We start from the raw sequence: 14,398 nt of genomic DNA, 5'->3' as shown, positions 1-14,398 counted from the left end.
CCTCTATATAAACATCCTCATGGTGGTCATTACTTGGCAGGTCGGGTCTGCGCGCGATCTGTGCCATGTTGCATGGTGCGGGATGAGGGTCCATGTGGCACAGCTCCTCCCTGTGTAGATTTGAAAGTCATTAAACCGTCTTCCGGCATGTCAAGTTGTAGTTTAAAGTGTTCCCTTCATCCAGCCTGCAGAAGCACAGCGAGTTCACATGGTGCGGGGGTGGGGGGAGAAGCCATTTACCTGCACTGAGTGTGGAGAGCGATTCAATCAGCCATCCAGCCTGCTGACACATCTTGTCACTCACACTGATGAAATGACCAGGTATGAAAGGTAGACCTCCTCCACAAAAGAACATGGCTGGAATTCTCCAATTGTTGGGAATCATTTTTCCCGCTGGCAGCGCCCCCCCCCCCTTTAGTGGGTTTCACCGCGGCATGGGGGGGGTGGTTTCAATAGGAAATACCATTGACAAGTGGCGGGAGGATGGAATCCCACTACCAGCGAATGGCTGACTGAAGGCCAGAGAATCCAGCCCCGTTGGTGAACCAGATTTCTGGGGCGAAATTCTCCGGAAACGGCGCGATGTCCGCCGACTGGCGCCCAAAACAGCGCAAATCAGTCGGGCATCGCGCCGCCCCAAAGGTGCGGAATGCTCCGCATCTTTGGGGGCCGAGCCCCAACCTTAAGGGGCTAGGTCGGCGCCGGACGAATTTCCGCCCCGCCAGCTGGCGGAAAAGGCCTTTGGTGCCCCGCCAGCTGGCGCGGAAATGACATCTCCGGGAGGCGCATGCGCGGGAGCATCAGCGGCCGCTGACAGTTTCCCACGCATGCGCAGTGGAGGGAGTCTCTTCCGCCTCCGCCATGGTGGAGACCGTGGCTGAGGCGGAAGGGAAAGAGTGCCCCCTCGGCACAGGCCCGGCCGCGGATCGGTGGGCCCCGATCGCGGGCCAGGCCACCGCGGGGGCACCCCCGGGGTCAGATCGCCCCACGCCCCCCCCAGGACCCCGGAGCCCGCCCGCGCCGCCTTGTCCCGCCGGTAAGGTAGGTGGTTCAATCTACGCCGGCGGGACTTCGGCCCATCCGGGCCGGAGAATCGCATAGGGGGGGCCCGCCAACCGGCGCGGCGCGATTCCCGCCCCCGCCGAATCTCCGGTGCCGGACACTTCGGCAACCGGCGAGGGCGGGATTCACGCCAGCCCCCGGCGATTCTCCGACCCGGCGGGGGGGTCAGAGAATCCCGCCCCAGATTTTTATCAGATTCAAATTCCAGCATCTGCCTTTGGTGCGATGGAAGCCCAGGTCCCCAGAGCTCCATTCTGGGCCTCTGGATTACAAGTTGACCTCGTTGGGATTCGGACGTAAGCTCTTTTGGAGAGTTCCCTGGGGATGACACTGTTCTGGAGTGAACTCTGATGCCATTGTGCCAGCCAACGAGTTGGAGGTGGGGCAGGATTTCAGGTTTTAATCTGCGAGAGACTCCGTCACTGAAATTATACCAAATACAATCGCTCTGACCACGGCAGGGGTATGTTTCCAGAAAACTACAGTAGGTTGAGGATTGTTGCAGAATACAAATTCTATAGAGTCAATCCCAGGTGGTCTCCATTAACTGGTGAGGGGAAACCTTCAATCATCTCTGTTCTGGCCCCGACTTTGCCATTCTATGCAGCTTAAAGGAGGTGGACAGCGGAGTGGCTTGGGAAGGAAACCTGAGGCAAGGGGTCGAGGTTTCTGAGGCCCCGGCTGTCAAATGGTGAGGAGAATAGGGGAGTGCACAAGGCCAGAGTATGAGGGGGTGAGGAGTTTGGCGGTGAAGGGACTTTAAAAAAAAAAAAATCTTCTTAATGGGGTATAGATGTCACTGACAAGACCAGCATTTATTGCCCATCTCTAATTGTCCTTGACTCGCTCGGCCATTTCAGAGAGTAGTTAAGAATCAACCTACATTGCTGTGGGTCTGGAGTCACATGTCGGCCAGACCGGGTAAGGACGGCAGATTTCCTTCCCTGAAGGACATTAGTCAACCAGAAGGGGTTTTAACAACAATTGATGACAGTTTCAGGCTCACCATTACTGAAATTAGTTTTCAATTCCAGATTTTTTTTATTAATTGAATTTAAATTCCACCAGCTGCTATGGTGGGATTTGAATCCATGTCCCCAGAGCGTTCGCCTGAGACACCGGCTTGCTAGTCCAGGGACAGTATGGGGTTGTAAGACTGGAACGGTGAGGCCAGATAGAGATTTAAAAGACAGAGTAATGACATTTTAGGACAGTGACATTTAATTTCAACAATTAGCCTCGATTCAAGATGCAATTGTTTTGAAATCAAGATATTTTACAGTCCTCACCAGGAAAACAGATTTGCTCTCGTTTGGCTGAATTAATTCAGTGTTTGGCTGAAATTCCTGAATGCGGTCCTTCCCTCAATTTCAAGCATTAGTTTAAGATCAAATTTGGAAAAGTTCCCGCGTTCCTTTATTGAAGGGCAAAGTGCCAGCAACCGATACTAACAAGGATAAAATAACTCATTGAAGTGTGTGGGAAGATTAAGAGATCCTCTTTGTAAACAAGGAAACTATTCAGAGCATTAAAGGGAGTGGAATGTGATCACTATCTTCGTGATGATTATGTTTTTCTTTTATAAATTTAGAATACCCAATTCTTTTTTTCCAATTAAGGGGCAATTTAGCCTGGCCAATCCACCTACCCCGCGCATCTTTTTGGGTTGTGGGGGTGAGACCCACGCAGACAGGGGGAGAATGTGCAAACTCCACACACACAGTGATACGGCGCCTTGATCAAACCCGGGGCCTCGGCGCTGTGAGGCAGCGGTGCTAACCACTGTGCCACCGTGCTGCCCTCGTGACAATTATGTTAATAAATTTCAAGAAAAGGGACCCTTATACTAGGGACATCTGTACGATTATTCTCACCCCCAGTTAATGATGAGTCCTTTACCAAAATATTCCAGGGTAACTTTTATAAGGAGTCCACACCGAGTTGTAACAAAAGAAACAAAGGTTTGTTTACAAAGTTAAGGTGCACTGCTCCCGGAGGTACCCAACCAGGTCTGAGGGGGCCGGTCTCGAACCGGCCGACCTTAAATACAATGTTAATTGAGCGTCCCCTGCTCCCTTTGCAGGGAGGCCCGTATTCTGCAAGGGGCACAGGGAATACAATCGTTCCCACCCCGTGAGTCCCTGTGTGGTTGCCGGAAATGACAGTAACGTTGACGCTCTAAGCTATATTCTCCCGCCCCGCCCGCTATAAGTATGCCACGGGCAAGACGCCGACAATGGAAAAATCCATTGACCTCGGGCAGGATTCTCTGGTCACATGGCGAACCCAGCAGCAGAATCCCGCCCTCTAATATTACCGACTGTCGGTATTGTGGTGTTGGGTGCTCTGAGGTACAGACGAACCAACACGGTTGCAATTGGTACAACGCAGTTTTATTCCAACTAGTTATTTACACATCTGTCTTGGTACTCAGCACGTGGTGACTGTGTGAGTGTCTTGTTAATGAGGTCCTGGCTTTGTCCTGTCTCCAGATGGACTGGCCAGCAGGTGTCGTGTTTCTTGTCTTATACTGTATCTGCTCTTGTCTGTGATTGGCTGTCGTGTTATGTGTGCTAATTGGTCTGTTGGTCTGTCTATCATGATGTGTGTGTTGTGATGTGTGTTTGAATATCATGACAGGTATTTTAGGTGCAACGTTAAGCCTGGGCCCAGTCAGCAATCTTGGGTAGGTGTGAAAGATTCCATGGCAAACATTTTGATAATGAACAGGGGAGTTCTCCCAAGTGTCCTGGCCAATATCTACCCCTCAATTCAACAACAGTAAAAAAGATGACCCGGTCGTTATCACATTGTTGTTTGTGGGAGCTTGCTGTGCACAAAGATCTGCTTCCAACAATGCATGAGCGACCATGCTGAAGTACTTCATTGTCTCTAAAGCACTATGTCAGCCACTCAAACCCGATGGCACGGGACCTGAATCCAATTTTATTAATAATCTTTATTGTCACAGGTAGGCTTACATGAACCTGCAATGAAGTTACTGTGAAAATCCCCCAGTCGCCACATTCTGACGCCTGTTTGGGTACACAGGGGGAGAATTCAGAATGTCTATTTCACCTAACAGCACATTTTTCGGACTTGTGGGAGGAAACCCACGCAGACATGGGGAGAACGTGCAGACTCCGCACAGACAGTGACCCAAGTCGGGAATCGAACCCGGGACCCTTGCGCTGTGAAGCAACAGTGCTAACCACTGTGCTACCGTGCCGCCTACTGCCTTCACATTCTGAGATGGGAGTGCTTTCCACCGCACCCCAGTGAACACATTATTAATCATCATTAATGAGTTCTGAAAGCTGGAATGTGCCAATTTGCAATGAGAGATTAACCCCAGCAGACCGTAAAAGTCCGCAGAATCAAATTTCAAGAGGACGAATGCTTTGGCAGTCGAAGTCTCTTTGGTGTTTGAAACTTCAGCTGATTAAAAGTATCAATAAGATTTCTGTGCTGTGGAAAAAACATTTTCTAATTAAAACCTATTACGGGTTAATTAGGCACACATTTTCCCCTCTGGCTGACAAGCAAAGAGAGACTTTCGCAACTGCCTCTTCCAATTATCCCAGGACGAGCTGAAACCTTTCGCCTCCCTCCAATCGCTGAACTGGCCTCCGTGCTGCGCCAGTCATTACCTCAGGCTGCATGAACCTCGATGGAAATTTACCAACATTCCATTCGATCACTCTGCCACGTGACGTCAGTAACTAATGGGAACTGGCCTCAACTAAATTAGGAACAAGGTTGATGTGCTCGAGTAAGCCCCAAGTTCGGTTCCGTCCACTCACAGACGGTGGTTGCCTCGAGACTACCTTCGGTCCTCCTCCAAAGAACCTTGCAGCTGGAAGAAGGCCGTTCTGCCCATTCTACCTGTGCCAGCTCTTTGACAGAGCTATCTGAGTATTCCCACTCCCCCGTGCTTTCCCCTTCGCTGTAACAATTCCCCCCCCCCCCTTTTAACTTTGTGTTAATTCCCCTTTGAAAAGTTGCTGCTGAACCTGCTTCCAATACTCGCTTGCGCAAAGCACAACAGCTCGACGTGTAGAAGAAACTCTCCTCAACTTCCTAAAAGTTCCTAATTCGCTGAAAGGCAATGCAGGAAACGCAACTGCCAAAAATGTACACAGCAAGCTCCCAAGACCAGCAGCACGATAGTGACCAGGCAATCCGTTTTAGTCATTGATTGCAGGAAATATCTTGGCCACAACATTCAGGAGAATTCCCCTCCTCTTAGAATCATAGAAGGATACAGTGCAGAAGTAGGTCATTCAGTCCATCATTGCCTGTGCCAGCTCTTCGCTGGAACCCCTCTGCTCTTTCCCCATACCTCTGTAATTATTTTCCCCTTCAAGTGTATATAATTATTCCAGTATGCATTCTGCTTGTCACAAGGCTGATGGGAAACATTTTGGAGTCACAGGTGTCCCACTTGGTTATTATTTTTCTTTCGTTCTGGGCCAGGGTTTAGAACCCCAAAATATATTGTGGAGTCCACCTGACCTGCAACCTTTATGTTGAATTTGGCCAGGATGAGCACAAGAGCCTTCCCTTCAGGTGTGATTCAACCGTCTTGAAGCACAGTAGCATAGTGGTCAGCACAATGGCTTCACAGCTCCAGAGTCCCAGGTTCGATTCCCGGCTTGGGTCACTGTCTGTGCGGAGTCTGCACGTTCTCCCCGTGTCTGCGTGGGCTTCCTTCGGGTGCTCCGGTTTCCTCCCACAGTCCAAAGGTGTGCAGGGGTAGGTGGATTGGCCACGATAAATTGCCCTTAGTGACCAAATAAGGTGGGGTTACGGGGATAGGGTGGAAGTGTGGGGTTGGGATGGAGTTGTGGGCTTAGGTGGGGATGCTCTTTCCAAGGGCTGGTGTAGACTCGATGGGCTGAATGGCCTCCTTCTGCACTGTAAATTCTGTGATTCTGTCTTCCCAGACACTTTAATCAAAATAAGCTTTATTCTAAGAACTTAGTTAACATTTATATATACACACAGTAAGAATTTTTAACAATTATAAACATAAAGACACCCCTCCCAACTACAATAATCTCTGTATAACACTTAATCAATTCCCCCTTAACTGTTCCAATTCAAAAACAAAATCCCATAAACCAAAAACCTCTTTTCAAGGGCATGGGCCAGCACTCTGCATTCTCACTTGAATAAGACTGGCTTTCCCTGAGATTCTGACCCTGTCCCATCAGCAGGTTTAAACCATTCCGGAAAGCAAACTATATCTAAAGCCACCACCAAGGTGATTTTTACTGGAACAGATATTTAATATGAAAATAGAGAGAAGGCCAAAACACTTATTTTCTCTGTCTGTACTCCACAGCACTCAAAACGAAAGAGAAACTAAAACAAACCTCACAGCCACAGCCCAGCTCCACCCACACAATGACATCACTGAAGTCAAGTGATAAGACAAAACCCTTTCTTAAAGGGATCCTCCCATGACACTTTCTAGCAAGACATTGTGTTTGGAATGTCTCTTATATGGGTGGAAACGTATCAGCTGCCTGTTAGTAAGGCTGCCAACAGTGATTAAGGATGAGGTCTTCTGGCTGCTCAGGCTGGCGGGATCTTCCAGTCCTGCCGACGGCACACCCCGGCTGTGGGTTTTCCTGCGGCATGGGGTGGATCTCATGGGCACTCCCATTGACAGCCGCGGGACCAGAAGATCCCACTGCCAGCCAAGGGTGGGCTGCTTCCCCCACCAAGTAACACACCACGGGAGGGGGGGGGGGGCAGAGAATCTCGCCTTCGATGTGTTCCGAGAGGTTTCATCACATGACTTGCTCCATGGCCCCCCCAGCCATTGGTCAGCCAACATTTCCATCCTCATGACGCACCGCCTTCCTACACCAATTGGAAAGCAAGAAGACTCATCATCCAATTGGATGATGCAAGACTTTCAGGCAAACAGCTGTTTTCCCCCATTTTCAACATCTTTATATCTGGTACAGAGAAACGGTTAAAGAAAATGACAAATAAAGACATTTTTCTTCTAAAGCCCGAAGAGATTTCTCTAGGGTTGCACACAGCAGTGACTTGGAGATTAATCTTCAGATCCTGGAGACTCCATGCCAATTCCTGCCGATTCCCATAATATGCCCATCCCGATGTTCAGTGGGATGAAGTCAATGGAATTGAATATTTTATTTTTTTTACATCTGGATTTATTTATTCGTCATCATCATCATCATCCTCTTCTTCATCATCATCATCATCCTCTTCACCTTCATCCTCTTCATCTTCATCCTCTTCTTCCTCCTCCTCTTCCTGCTTCTTCTTTACAGTCTGAGCTGGCTTGGCAGCAGCTTTCTTACCAGTTTCACCCTTGCATTTGGCACGATAGGCTGCAACCTCCTTTTCATATTTCTCCTTTAACTTGGATGTTTTCTGCTCAAATGGTACTTTATCCTTGGGTTGCACCGTAGACCACATAGGAATTGAATATTGGACGGGGAATAATAAGTCGGAGCGTGTGCAACATGATCCGATTAGTGTATGGCCCAATAGGAGTTTCTACCCCTGTGATCTTTTCTCTGTAAGAAGTTTTACAACACCAGGTTAAAGTCCAACAGGTTTGTTTCGATGTCACTAGCTTTCGGAGCGCTGCTCCTTCCTCAGGTGAATGAAGAGGTATGTTCCAGAAACATATATATAGACAGATTCAAAGATGCCAAACAATGCTTGGAATGCGAGTATTAGCAGGTGATTAAACCTTTACAGATCCAGAGATGGGGTAACCCCAGGTTAAAGAGGTGTGAATTGTGTCAAGCCAGGACAGTTGGTAGGATTTCGCAGGCCAGATGGTGGGGGATGAATGTAATGCGACATGAATCCCAGGTCCCGGTTGAGGCCGCACTCATGTGTGCGGAACTTGGCTATAAGCTTCTGCTCGGCGATTCTGCGTTGTCGCGCGTCCTGAAGGCCGCCTTGGAGAACGCTTACCCGGAGATCAGAGGCTGAATGCCCTTGACTGCTGAAGTGTTCCCCGACTGGAAGGGAACATTCCTGCCTGGTGATTGTCGCACGATGTCCGTTCATTCGTTGTCGCAGCGTCTGCATGGTCTCGCCAATGTACCACGCTTCGGGATATCCTTTCCTGCAGCGTACGAGGTAGACAACGTTGGCCGAGTCGCACGAGTATGTACCCCGTACCTGGTGGGTGGTGTTCTCACGTGTAATGGTGGTATCCATGTCGATGATCTGGCACGTCTTGCAGAGATTGCCATGGCAGGGTTGTGTGGTGTCGTGGTCACTGTTCTGAAGGCGCGGTAGTTTACTGCAAACAATGGTTTGTTTGAGGTTGCGCGGTTGTTTGAAGGCAAGTAGTGGGGGTGTGGGGATGACCTTGGCAAGATGTTCATCGTCATCAATGACGTGTTGAAGGCTGTGAAGAAGATGACGTAGTTTCTCCGCTCCGGGGAAGTACTGGACGATGAAGGGTATTCTGTCGGTTGTGTCCCATGTTTGTCTTCTGAGGAGGTCGGTGCGGTTTTTTGCTGTGGCGCGTTGGAACTGTCGATCGATGAGTCGAGCGCCATATCCCGTTCGTACGAGGGCATCTTTCAACGTCTGTAGATGTTCCTCGGTCTTCAAGTACCCAAGGCCGTCACTGTGATATTCTCCAGATCTCCACAGTGGTTTTCTCAAGTCATTGGTGCTGAGCTTGACATTAAAGATCTGGCACCTGCAATTGTGTGAACGCTACTGAGCTCTAGCAGATGCTCGCCATGAACATTGAGTCACTGGGACGAGTGTGAATTCTGCAGCTTCTGTACACAGCGCTCCGCTTCATAGTCACACCCTCTTCAGCCAGCGACAATGTTCAAGCTGTCAAGTCAGAACTTGTTAATGATGCCAAAGGAGGTTGTTGAGGGTCAGAGTCCCACTCTGCCCAACTGGAATTGCGGATGCACACCCACTCACTGGATCCGCTAATAAACGAGTATTTATTAATAAAGGATAAGAATAAGATTCAGTAGCTTGGACTTAAGGATGTTCCCTGATGAGGTGGATTGAATCAGGCTCTTCCTACGAAGGGTCTTCACTCAGTCTTGGCTCCGGGTGGGTTTTGCAAGCTGCTTCTTCCTGCAGGCTCCCTGTTCTTCCGGCTGATGGGATGTCCCCTGCTGCAGCTGATTCTGGCCTTCCCTTCTAGAATGTTCCTAGCCCTCTGAGTCTCTTGACCCCCTTCACCTCTGCTCTCACCCTTTTTTTGGTCAATGGGTCTTTACCGTTCTGGTGGTTATGTTGATTCCTGCCATACCTCCTGTGTCTTTTCTTACAATATATTTTATTACCAACATGTATCAAAACAGGTTACATCAAATAAACACCCCGGGAAACATACCTCCCAGCAATATACAGTCTGTACAGATTTTATTTTACCCCTTTCACCCTCCCTCCCTCTCTTGCAACGAACAGCCCCTCAAACACAGTCACAAACATCCCCCACCTTTTCTCAAACCTCTCTGCTGAGCCCCTTGACTCATATTTTATCTTCTCCAACAGCAGGAAGTCGTACAGGTCACCCAGCCAAGCCGCTACCCCGGTGGCGATGCCGACCGCCACTCCAGTAAAACTCGCCACTGTCCAATCAGAGAGGGGCGAAGGCCAAGACATCGACCTTCCTCCTCTCCATGAGCTCCGGCTTCTCTGAAACCCCAAATATCACCACCAAAGGGTCCGGGTCCACCTCCTGCTCCACTATCCCGGCTAAGACCGCGAACACTCCCGCCCAGAGTCTTCCCAATTTTCCGCAACCCCAAAAGACATGCGCGTGATTCTCTGGCCCCCGCCCACACCTCTCACACTGATCTGCTACCCCCTGAAAGAACCCACTCATTCTCGCCCGAGTCATATGCACCCTGTGCACCACCTTAAACTGTATCAGGCTCACCCTTGCACAGGAGGAGGTCCCGTTTACCCTACGCAGTGCCTCACTCCATACTCCCCACCCATTCCTCCTTTGTCATGTAAAAGTTCTTCATTGTGCAACATCCTTCTTTCAATTGCTCACTGATCAGAGGGGTATCGACCCATTGTTCCTCCTTCAGTCAATGAAACTCCTAAAGGGGTTTGGAGCCTTCTTGGGTTACAAACGTAATCTGAGCCAAAGTGAGATCTTCCCTGTGAACTGCAGGGGGGTGGGGGGGGTGGGACAGAACTGAAGGGACTGCCGTTCAAACAAGCCCAGACCAAATTCCGCTACCTGGGGATCCAAATAGCCCACGACTGGACACGGATCCACAAATGGAACCTGACGAGTCTGGTGGAGGAGGTCAAAAGGGACCCGCAGAGGTGGGACACAGTCCCAGTCCCGCTAGCAGGGAGAGCGCAGACGATCAAAATAAACGTACTGCCCAGGTTCCTCTTTCTGTTCAGATCTCTCCCGATCTACACCGGCAGTGCCTTTTTCAACACAGTAGATAAATTAATTTGGATAAATGTGAGGTGATGCATTTTGGTAGATCAAATCAGGGCAGGACCCACTCAATTAATGGTAGGGAGTTGGGGAGAGTTACAGAACAAAGAGATCTAGGGGTATAGGTTCATAGCTCCTTGAAGGTGGAGTCGCAAGTGGGCAGGGTGGTGAAGAAGGCATTCAGCATGCTAGGTTTTATTGGTCAGAATATTGGATACAGGAGTTGGGACGCCTTGTTGAAGTTGTACAAGACATTAGTAAGACCACACATGGAATACTGTTTTCAGTTCTGGTCACCCTATTATAGGAAGGATATTGCTAAACTAAAAAGAGTGCAGAAGAGATTTACGAGGATGCTACCAGGACTTGATGGTCTGAGTTATAAGGAGAGGCTGGATAGGCTGGGACTTTTTTCCTTGGAGCGTAGGAAGCTTAGGGGTGATCTTATAGAGATCCATAAAATAATGAGGAGCATAGATAAGGTAGATAGTCAACATCTTTTCCCAAAAGTAGAGGAGTCTAGAACTAGAGGGCATAGGTTTAAGGTGAGACGCGAGAGATACAAAAGAGACCAGAGGAGAAATTTCTTCACACAGAGGGTGAGCATCTGGAACGGGCTGCCAGGGGCAGTGGTAGACACGGGTACAAGTTTTTTCCTTTAAAAAGCAGTTAGACAATTACATGGGCAGGGTGGGTATAGCGGGATATGGGCCAAATGCGGGCAAGCGGGACTAGCTTAGTGATAGAAACTGGGCGGCATGGACAAGCTGGGCCAAAGGGCCTGTTTCCGTGCTGTAAACATCTCTGGTTCTCTGACTCAATGACGATTGTGTGTGTGTGTGTGTGTGTGTGGGGGTGTTTGTGTGTGTGTGTGGGTGTGTGTGTGTGTGTGGGTGGGTGGGTGGGGGAGTGGGGGGAACCTGGGAACCCAAACGAAGATCCTACAAAAGAAAAGAAACATGAGAGGCCTGGTCCTCCCAAACCTACAGTTCCACCACTGGGCGGCCACAGCAGAAAGAGTGAGGGGGTGGGGGAAGGAACCAGGAGCAAATTGGGTGCAGATTTCAGAACCGCTCAGCCCCCCCTCCAACCAAGCGCTCGAGACCCCAGTGGTAGTAGCCACGCTCCGGAAGGGGTACTAAATGAGGAAACACTTTGGCCTAACCGAAATGTCCATCATGGCCCCCATCCTCAACAACCACAGGTTTACTCGATAACGGATGTTACCTTCAAACGGGGACACTGGCGGTAAGGGTTATGTACATGGACAACCGAGTAGAGACCCAGGGGGAATTCATGGAGAGGTTTCAATTGCCAAAAGGAAATGAGCTAAGACAAATACAGGTCAAAAACTTCTTCTGTAAGGAAATGGACCCCCAGTTACCAGGACACACATTAGTGAAGCACTACAGTGGGCGAACGTCACCTTCAGATGCACAGGGCTTAGCCTAATGCAACTAAAGGTGTTGCACAGAGCGCACCTAACCAGAACCCGAATAAGTAGTTTTTTTTTTCGGACGTGGAGGACTAATATGAACAGTGCCAGCGAGGCCTGGCCAACCACACCCACAGGTTCTGGGCCTGCCCCAGACTTGCCGGGTACTGGATGGCCTTTTTTGAGGCCACGCCCAGGGTTGTGGGAGTGAAGGTGAAACCATTCCCAAAAGTGACGGTCTTCGGTGTCTTCATGGGGAGGGAGGGCCGACGCCCCAGCCTGTGTGTGTGTGTGTGTGTGTGTGTGTGTATGTGTGCGTGTGAATCCTGCTCGGCTGGCGATCGGCAGCACCACCCAAGGCTGAAGACCGACTGTCCGACCTGGCGGAATATCTCAAACCGGAGATATTAAAATTTGCCATCCGAGGGGGGGGGAAGAGGGCTTGCACAAGACGTGGGGGCCCGGTCACCAACTTGTTCCAAGATCTGTTCGTAACCAGCAACCAATCGGGTAAGGGTCGGAGGGGGGGCGGGGGGGGGAGACACAAGTGAGTCACGGGATAAAGATGAAAAGGGAAGAGTGGGAGAGGGGGAGAGGGAAGGGAGAGTGGGTGGGGTGGGGTGGGGTGAGATTGGGGGTGGGGGTGGGGGGGGTGGGGGGGAGTACACGCAAGGAATCCGAGAGGGACAAGGGACTAAAACTGGAGATATTCATCTGTAAATACCCGCCCGGGCCAAACTAGGAACAGCAACAAGGTACGCTGACCAGGGGTGGGGTGGGGGGTGGGGGGCGGTGACGGGGCGACGGCCACAGCAGGAGGGAAAGGACTTGTATGTAAATATCTCTTGCTCATTTTCTTCCCCTCTTATTGGCACGGTTATGTAAAGTGTAAAATGTGAGGAGTGAAATACAAAATGTGAAAACCCAATAAAAACACTTTTAAAAAAGAGAAATGATCCAAGAACCTTGAGGTCTCGAGGAAGCGGCAATGATAAAATAGTGTTGATCCTCTCTTTATCGATTTCACCCTTTCCATGTGTGACAGTGGTTCCCCACTGACGACTGTCTTCATTATCTGTCCCTTCTCAGGGTGACCTTTTAAGACAAGAGTGGGGCGCAATGTTAGTAACTCGCTCAAAAGGTGCCGATATTATTGCACGTTGTTGGGTCTGTAAAAGTAAGTCACCACACACTGCACTAAACATTCGGGTCCGGAAAAAGCTTCTAATCCTTGAGCTAAATGCTGGTGGAAAATGGAGGGGGAATGAAGGATTCCCTGTGGCAAAGAGGACCAAGTATCTTGGGCGGGATTCTCCTCCATTCAGGCCCCCGGATTTCCCAACGGAGCGGGGGTGCTCACAATGGGAAACCCTTTCGGCCGGTTGCCGGGACGGGGGTTCCTGCTGCCAGCGGGGGGGCGCCGCGTCCGAAAACGGGTGCGGCGCGACGCAGAATCACGCCCATTGTTTCCCTTGGAAAGCGAAAGCAAACCTGTACTGGCAGCCGCTTGTGAGGGGGAATCAACCAAAATCCATGACTAATATCGGTAACAGCAAAAGCCTTTGATCGTGCATTGTGTGCTCCAACATACTCTCGGGACTTGTGACAACAGTTGGTGTGGGAGGAGGAGTGCCTTTATTAAATCCCCGGGAATCAATAATCAAACGCCAGGACCCATCTGGTTTCCGAATGGGCCATATGGGAGAATTACTTGTGGGGCCTGCAGGACATAGCAAGCCGGGAATCGAACCTGGCACCCTGGAGCTCTGAAGCAATTGTGCTAACCACTGTGCCACCATGCTGCCCGTCGGGGTCGGGGGCACCAATATTGACTTCCCCTGCCATACGTCCACAATCATGTTTATGAGCTGTGAACTCGGATTCATGCTGAACAATCAATTTCTGCGTCCCTAAGGTGTCTGACATTCCTTCTGGTTTAATCCAATGTACAAATTCTTTTTATGTATGCCTCCACCAGCACCTCTGGTGAAATCTCACCTGTTCCATTCTGTTATAACCTGCCTACTTACCATTGGCTGGGGACTAATGACTATCCCACAATCCTGTGGGAGTATGAGCTTCCCCAATGAGGGGGGCGGAGAAACCACTAGTAAACTCCTAGTATAAATAAAGCTGGCCAGTTCAGGAACCAGCAGGAAGGAGTATGTAGCAAGGGAAGTTACTGCTACTGTTATGTGTATATGTTATAGTAAATGAATGTTATTACTTTGCATCCTTAAAACTCGTGCTGGATTCTTCGTGGCCCTTACAAAACATTCATTTGCCAAAGACAACAATTCACTGGGCCAAAGAACAACTTATATTTTTGCACTAAAGTCTGAACTCGCAGGGCTGCTGCCTCACGGCGCCGAGGTCCCAGGTTCGATCCCGGCTCTGGGTCACTGTCCGTGTGGAGTTTGCACATTTTCCCCATGTCTGCGTGGGTTTTGCCC

This window comes from Scyliorhinus torazame, chromosome 22 (genome assembly GCF_047496885.1).
Source record: "Scyliorhinus torazame isolate Kashiwa2021f chromosome 22, sScyTor2.1, whole genome shotgun sequence".
Lineage (NCBI taxonomy): Eukaryota > Metazoa > Chordata > Chondrichthyes > Carcharhiniformes > Scyliorhinidae > Scyliorhinus > Scyliorhinus torazame.
Note: the sequence above shows the minus strand (reverse complement) of the source record.